Source organism: Canis lupus, chromosome 30, assembly GCF_048164855.1.
Source record: "Canis lupus baileyi chromosome 30, mCanLup2.hap1, whole genome shotgun sequence".
Classification (NCBI taxonomy): domain Eukaryota; kingdom Metazoa; phylum Chordata; class Mammalia; order Carnivora; family Canidae; genus Canis; species Canis lupus.
Window position 1 is genome coordinate 5,174,919 of NC_132867.1, and position 7,115 is coordinate 5,182,033.

At 40.3% G+C, this 7,115-nt stretch overlaps 1 pseudogene; it reads right to left on the minus strand.

The window, feature by feature from the left end:
* Positions 1-297: 297 nt before the first annotated feature.
* LOC140621392 (ribulose-phosphate 3-epimerase pseudogene) lies at positions 298-967 on the minus strand (annotated as a pseudogene).
* Between the last annotated feature and the right edge of the window lie 6,148 nt (positions 968-7,115).

A 7,115-nucleotide genomic window follows, 5' to 3' on the forward strand; every position in this document is an offset into this window, starting at 1 on the left:
CATTTCTGTTTATAACCTTAATACAGGTGTATTTTTACTTTATAAAAATCAAGTCTCTCAGTAAAAATTGTATTTTACCACACTAATCTTTAAATTCCATAGCTAAAAATATAGTCATATATACCAATTTCGAACCTGTTGGAACATTCTGCAGAATAGATTTTAGTCACTGGAATGAGCAGCTGCTCAGGAAAATAGCACTCCTTCAACCATGATAGGGTTTGGTAGTCAATATTCTTATCTTCCAGTAAAAAGATTTCATAAGCATAAACACTGGACTCCTTGTGGTTTCATCGATCAAGAGAACGTTTCTGAGCAAACATTTCTTAACAGGTTGATCACAGATCTGGGGTCATCCCTCCTCATAATGGCACTGCCAGACACAATCATGTTAGCTCCTGCCTCTGCACACTTATGGATAGTGTCAGGACCTACTCCACCATCGACTTCTATGCCCAAAGATGGGAATTGCATTCTCAACCAATTAACCCTCAGCATCATATCTTCCATGAATTTCTGCCCTCCAAACCCAGGTTCCACTGTCATAACCAAGGCCATATCTATCTGATTAGCCCACGGTGCCAAATAATCAACTGTAGTTCCTGGTTTGATGGCAAGGCCAAGCTTCATCCCATTCTCCCGAATGTCTTTAATCAAAGCCCCTGGGTTTTTGTTGCCTCAAGATGAAAGGTGTATCCATTGGCTCCTGCTACAGCCATTGGTTTTACCTGCTGTTCTGGTCTGGATATCATCATGTGCATTATCAAAGAAAGGGTCCTGGCCTCGCTACTTTCAGAGGCTTTCTGCCACAGGGTGTCCAAAGGTGATGTTGGGAACAAAAGGCCCGTCTGTTACATCCAAGTGCAAGTAATCGGCCCCCAGAGTCCAGGATCCGGAGGCACTCAGCCCCTAAATTGTCCAAATCGCTGTTAAGGATGGACAGGCCAATCTTGCAGCCAGATGCCATGGTGTTGGTTCCTAAGAGCAAGTTACCCACGAGTCCTCTGAAATGTTTTTTGAAGAGAAATTATTTGCGTTCTGTTTTGTAGCAAATTGCAGTTATTTAGGAACAGTTGCTGCGTGCTGGAGGCACAGGGGTGTCAAAGAATCTGCCTACCTGGAGCGAGGTCGAAGGTCGAGGACAGTGCCCCAGAGAGCTCCTGCTATCGGACTCTCCACTTGTTTTCGGTGTTCAGCTCTCTCCACTTTCTCCTCGTGGAGATACAATGTAGTTCCAATTTCTATTGGCAAAAAATAACTTTCAATTGAAACATTTAATTTTGAACTGAATATTCACTGTAGCTTTCTGCCCCTCCATTTTACCCATTTCCAGACTTTATTTTCATGGAATTATTATCTTCATGGGTAAAATTGTTTCTGTGTGTGCATGATTTTTTCAAAACTCAATGATTGATTTTTTGTAGGTTATGGAAATGTCCCTTTAATTACCTTGAATGATGCCAAGGCCACAGAGGTGATTGCGACTAAGAGTAACTGAATTTTAAGATCCCTAACACTTAAAAAAGAATTTCCTTACACTATCTTAAATATGAAGGAATGGAAGCATGAGGAAATTGTTTGTTTCCCAGCAAACTGAGTGTGAAAAGGTGTGGAGCGCACAGGGTATTCCCACGGGGCGCTCCCAGAGCGGCACCTGCGGACTGCGAGGAGGCGCCAGCCGGTGCGGGCCGCGGGGAGGAGGCCAGGCCGCCCGCGAACCGCCGCAGGTCGCCAGCCCGCAGGTGAGCTTGGAGCCGGGTGGCTCTCGGAGGGGCCGCGCCCGGGTCAGGAGGCCGGGCCTTTGCTGCCTGGGTGACAGGGGCGGCTCGGGAGCGGGGCCGCGACCTTAGGGAAAGGTGACCTTCAGCAGCGGGGCTTCGGGTGGGAGGCGAAGCCTGAGGAGTATAGGGAGAAGGTCGTACCCCCAGTCGCCCCGGGAGGGAGCCGCTAGGCTGCGCGCCCCCAGGTGAGTCCTGGGCGGGCAGGTAGCTGCTTCACCTGGGATGCACTGTGTCTGCATAAAGGTCTTTTTCCTTCTGAGCCGACATGCATAAAGATGTCCTAAATAGACGCAGTTAAACATTTTTCCAATATTTGATTATTTCCTCAATGTCCCATCAGAGCCTCTTTAATATTCTACAGTGGTAGGTTGCTCCATTAATTTACTTTTTCTTTCATGCGACTTCAAGAGTAACAACCACCATATGTGAAATACAAAATATCAGAATAAAACAATTCGAAAAAGTTTGAAAGCAGAAAGACAACCTCTAGCAGAAAGACAACCTCTAGCCTGAGCCAGAGTCATGAGTAAAACACTTCACTTAGGCTTTATTTTATTTTGAGTAAAACGATCTTGTCTAATGGCTTCATAGTAGCTGACATGGTCATCAGCTGGTAAATAGAAACAAAACTGATAACTATTATTTAATGATTATTAAAATGGGGAAAATAATGTGAATTTGATCCAACAGCAAACACAGGGGTTATTGCCATATATCCAAATTTTTGGCAGGAAAATGTAGGGAATGAGGTGAGAAAGGACTGAAATGGATTTTTATACTTGTTTTAACCTCAGAGCCAAAAGAATATTTTAAAGACGTAGCTTACACAAAAGGGTTAAGGGTAAGTGGAAAGGTGGATCTTAAAATGCTTCTTTCTAATTCTTCCTTCTTCAGGCTCCAGGGCTGATTTCCTTTCCCTCTAGGGGACAAGACTAGCCAATCAAACTAAAAGGTAGATTATGGGGAAAAAGAAACAAAAGAAGGAAAGAGTTAAAATAAGAGAAAAAAAGAAATGAAAAAAGAGACAAAGAACCTATCAATTGGTGGGGGGGGGGAAGGAAGGAGAAAGGAGAAAACGGGAGGTGGCAGAGAATGATCCTGTGACATTATACCATCTTCAGGGTGATCCTGTGTAGGTACAAATTCTTCCACCAAAGCCATCTGGCACCTGGCACAACTCTTTCATTTGTCCTTTGCAGGATTTTTATGGATGACTTTTCATTAGGGAAAATGTGGGACATAGTTAGGGATAAGATATGGTTTTAAAAAATGAAATGAAACTTTAATATTAAGCTGTTATGGTCCTTTAGCATTAAACAAATCTCAGCCTTTAGTTTCAATTGAGAAGTAAACTATAGATGTTATAGTGGAAATGTCTAGAACTTAAAAAATGTCAAATAATGACTTCAACTGTTGACTATATACCTAAATTAAAGAAGGACCCTGAGACTCCTCTTTCATGTTTAGTGTCTTCCTTAGAGTTAGGAAAGTACACAATGCCTGGAATAGAACCAAGCTTCTTGACTAGCTGGTTGCATGAATCTTTAGGTAGATATTTAACTTTAATCATTAAACCCTCAGTTTCCTCATATAACTGGCATAATAATCTTTATTGATATGGCTATTTTGAGATTAAACCAGATAATACTCTTATTTTATTTTTAATTCACGTATTTTTTAAAGATTTTATTTATTTAAGAAAGAGTGCAGAGCTAGAGAGAGAGAGAGAGAGAGCATGAACTGGGGGGGGGGGCAGAGGGAGAGGGAGCAGCAGGTTCCCCGCTGAGCAGGGAGCCCCCTGTGGGGCTCCATCATAGGACCAGGGACCAAAAGCTGAGCAGAAGGCAGACCCTTAACCAACTGAGACACCTGGGCGCCCCCAGATAATACTTTTAAAAGAGTAGCATAATGCCTAGCCCATGGTACTTTGTCAGTTAAAGGTATTGTCAGTGAAAAGTATTACATTAGGTATTTTAAAAGAAATTTCAAAATTTAATACAAAACACTTGAGGTTATCTACTGTATCTACTGCCAACATTATCTATTCATTCTCAATACTAGCCAGCCAAATGCTACCCTCAAGCTGCAAGTCAGTTTGTCGTACTGCTAACAATTCTAAATGTGCTTTAAATATCTGACATTTGGAGATATAGCCTGTAAAAGTACACTTTACAACTTCACACAAAAGGAGAACAATTATGCGTGATTGTATCCCAATCAATGATTCTGATTTTTGTAAGGCAAGACCCTCTGGAAAAATGCAGAGAGCTCCAGTAGAAAAAAACATATATCGTCCAGTGTGAATTTTAGTTCAGTGAAAGCACAGACACAGTGGATGTTAGAGGCTTCTTCCAGGGATATTGCAGCCCAAATAGAGAATGAGGGGCAGCCCGGGTGGCTCAGTGGTTTAGTGCTACCTTCAGCCCAGGGCATGATCCTGGAGACCCAGGATCGAGTCCCATGTCAGGCTCGCTGCATGGAGCCTGCTTCTCCCTCTGCCTGTGTTGCTGCCTCTCTTTCTCTCTGTGTCTCTCATGAATAAATAGATAAATCTTTAAAAAAAAAAAAATAGAGAGAGAGAGAGAGAATGAGGATCTAGGCCTAGAGGCCAAACACAGTCCAAAAAGGTTTTAAAGTGTAACTTGTGGATTTTTACAAGCACGCTTCAAAATAATATTTAGTAACAGGGCATGTAAGAATTTCAAATTTACTCAAAAAGTTGAATTGCCTTGGCTTAAGTTAACATTTATGTTAAGTGTATAAATTCTAAATCTCTGAAACAACATTTTCTCTTTTAAGAATTTTTTAGGGCAACTTTTAAAAGGGCCTCTTTTAATCTTCGTCAATAGAACATTTAAAGAAAAGTACACACCCCTATTAAAACTCCACTCTTCCCGAGGTGTGAAACCACCGTCTCCATTATAATGGTTAAAAGTTGTGGTAGTAAAATAAAGTAATTGTGGTAATATCATTAAATTCTGAATTTTTCTGTGAAATCACACCTTCCCCTCATATTTAATTAAATCTCAAGCATCACGTCCTGATGTTTTTGTCCTGATATGCCTGATCCATTTCAGGTGCCACTGTAGGCACTAAGAGATCTTTAATAATAAAATGAATAAAAATGTATGATACCTCCTTTCAAAGAACTCGCAATACTACATATGTATGAATTGATTTTGACATTAGGCACCTATTTTATTGTGTTAAAAAATATATGTGGCACCCAGGTGGCTCAGTCTATTAAGCATCTGTCTCTTGGTCTAAGTTCAGGTCTTGATCTCAGGGTTGTGAGTTCAAGCCCCATGCTGGGCTCCACACTGGAAGAGGAACCTGTTTAAAAAACAAGCAAAACAAATACCAAGAACATATATAACATAAAACTTAGCATTTTAACCATTTTTACATGTACAGTTCTGTGGTGGTAAGTGCATTCACATTGTTGTGGGACGATCACCATCTATTTCCAGGACTTAACATCTTCCGCAGCTGAAACTGTTAACGATTAAACAGGAACTCCCCTTTTGCCATCCCTCCTCTCCTGTCAACAACTATTCGACTTTCTGTCTCAATGAATTTAATTACTCTAGGAACAATATTTTTGACTGGCTGACTTCACCAAGCATATGTTTAAGCTTTTTACATGTTATACTGTGTGTTAAAGTTTCTCTCTTTTTTTTTTTTTTAAGGCTGAATGTTACGTTGTGTGTATGACATTGAGTGCTTTTTACATTCTCATGGTTGCCAGTGACTTCCTTTTAGAGAATTCTACCCACATTTTACATCTCTTCCATGAAGTCTTTCATTTAAAGAAATAAACCTTTTATTTTCGAGTAGGTTTTAGATTTGCAGAAAAGTTACACAGATAGTTTCTATCTGCCCCACAGGCCATTTTCCCTGTGAGGAACTACACTACATCTTAGTGTAGTCCCTGTGTTAGAATTAATGATCTGAGGTTGATACTTATTATTAACTAAAGTCCATTTTCTTAAGATTTCCTTGATGTTTACATCATTTCCCTTTTCTTTTCTGATATCCCATCTAGGAGACCACATTACACTTAGTTGTCATGTCTCCCTAGACTTTTCTGGATTGTGACTCTCAGACTTTGTTTTTAAAGACCGAGGCTGTTTTTCTGAACACTGTTCATGTATTTTAATGTTTTTCTCATGATTAAGCTAAGGTTATGAATTTTTTTTTAAACTGCAGATGTACTATTCTTATTACATCAAGGGTATAGACTCTGAACATACATTGTCATTGATAATGTTAACCTTAATCATGTGGCTTGACATAGAGTTTGCAAGGTTTCTCTGCTGTCCATACACTGGTGAGTGTTTGACAGTTTTCTCCACTATAAGCTACTTCCCCCTTCTTCTTGTACTGTATTCTTTGGAAGCAAGTCCTTAAGTGCAGCCAACATTTAATGGGTGAAAACTCCTTGGGGGAAAAGTATCTGTGTAACTTCGTTGCAATTCTTCTGTATAAAAGACTTATTTATTCCACTTAATTTTTGTAATTATTTATGTCTGTATGAATAAAGCCATTTTTAGCAAAGGAAATTATATCCTTTAGTGCTTGCTCTGTCCCAGGACCTGTGTGAACTAAGTACCCATTAATTTATGTAATTCTAGTACAGCCACTCTCGAAAACAGTATGCAGTTCCTCAAGAAATTAAAAATAGAGCTGCCCTATGACCCAGCAATTGCACTGCTGGGGATTTACCCCAAAGATACAGATGCAGTGAAATGCCAGGGACATCTGCACCCCAATGTTTATAGCAGCAATGTCCACAGTAGCCAAACTGAGCCTTGGTGTCCATCGACAGATGAATGGATAGAGAAGGTGTGGTGTATATATACAATGGGATATTAGTCATTAGAAAGGATGAATACCCACCATTTGTTTCGATGTGGATGAAACTGGAGGGTATTATGCTGAGTGAAATAAGTCAATCGGAGAAGGGCAGTCATCATATGGTTTCACTCATACGGGGAATATAAGAAATAGTGAAAGGGATTATAGGGGAAAAGAAGGGAACTGAGTGGGAAAAATTAGGGAGGGAGACAAACCATGAGAGACACCTAACTCTGAGAAATGAACAAAGGGTTGTGGAAGGGGAGGTAGGCAGGGGTTTGGGGTGACTGGGTGATGGGCACTGATGGGGACACTTGATGGGATGAGCACTGGGTGTTACTGGGTGTTATGCTGGCAAATAGAACTCCAATAAAAAAATGTAAAAAAATTTTTTTTGTAATTCTAGCCATAACCATATTGGGGTGTGTATGTGTGTAAAATATATTTATATCCCCTTCACAATATTAATGAGTTAAC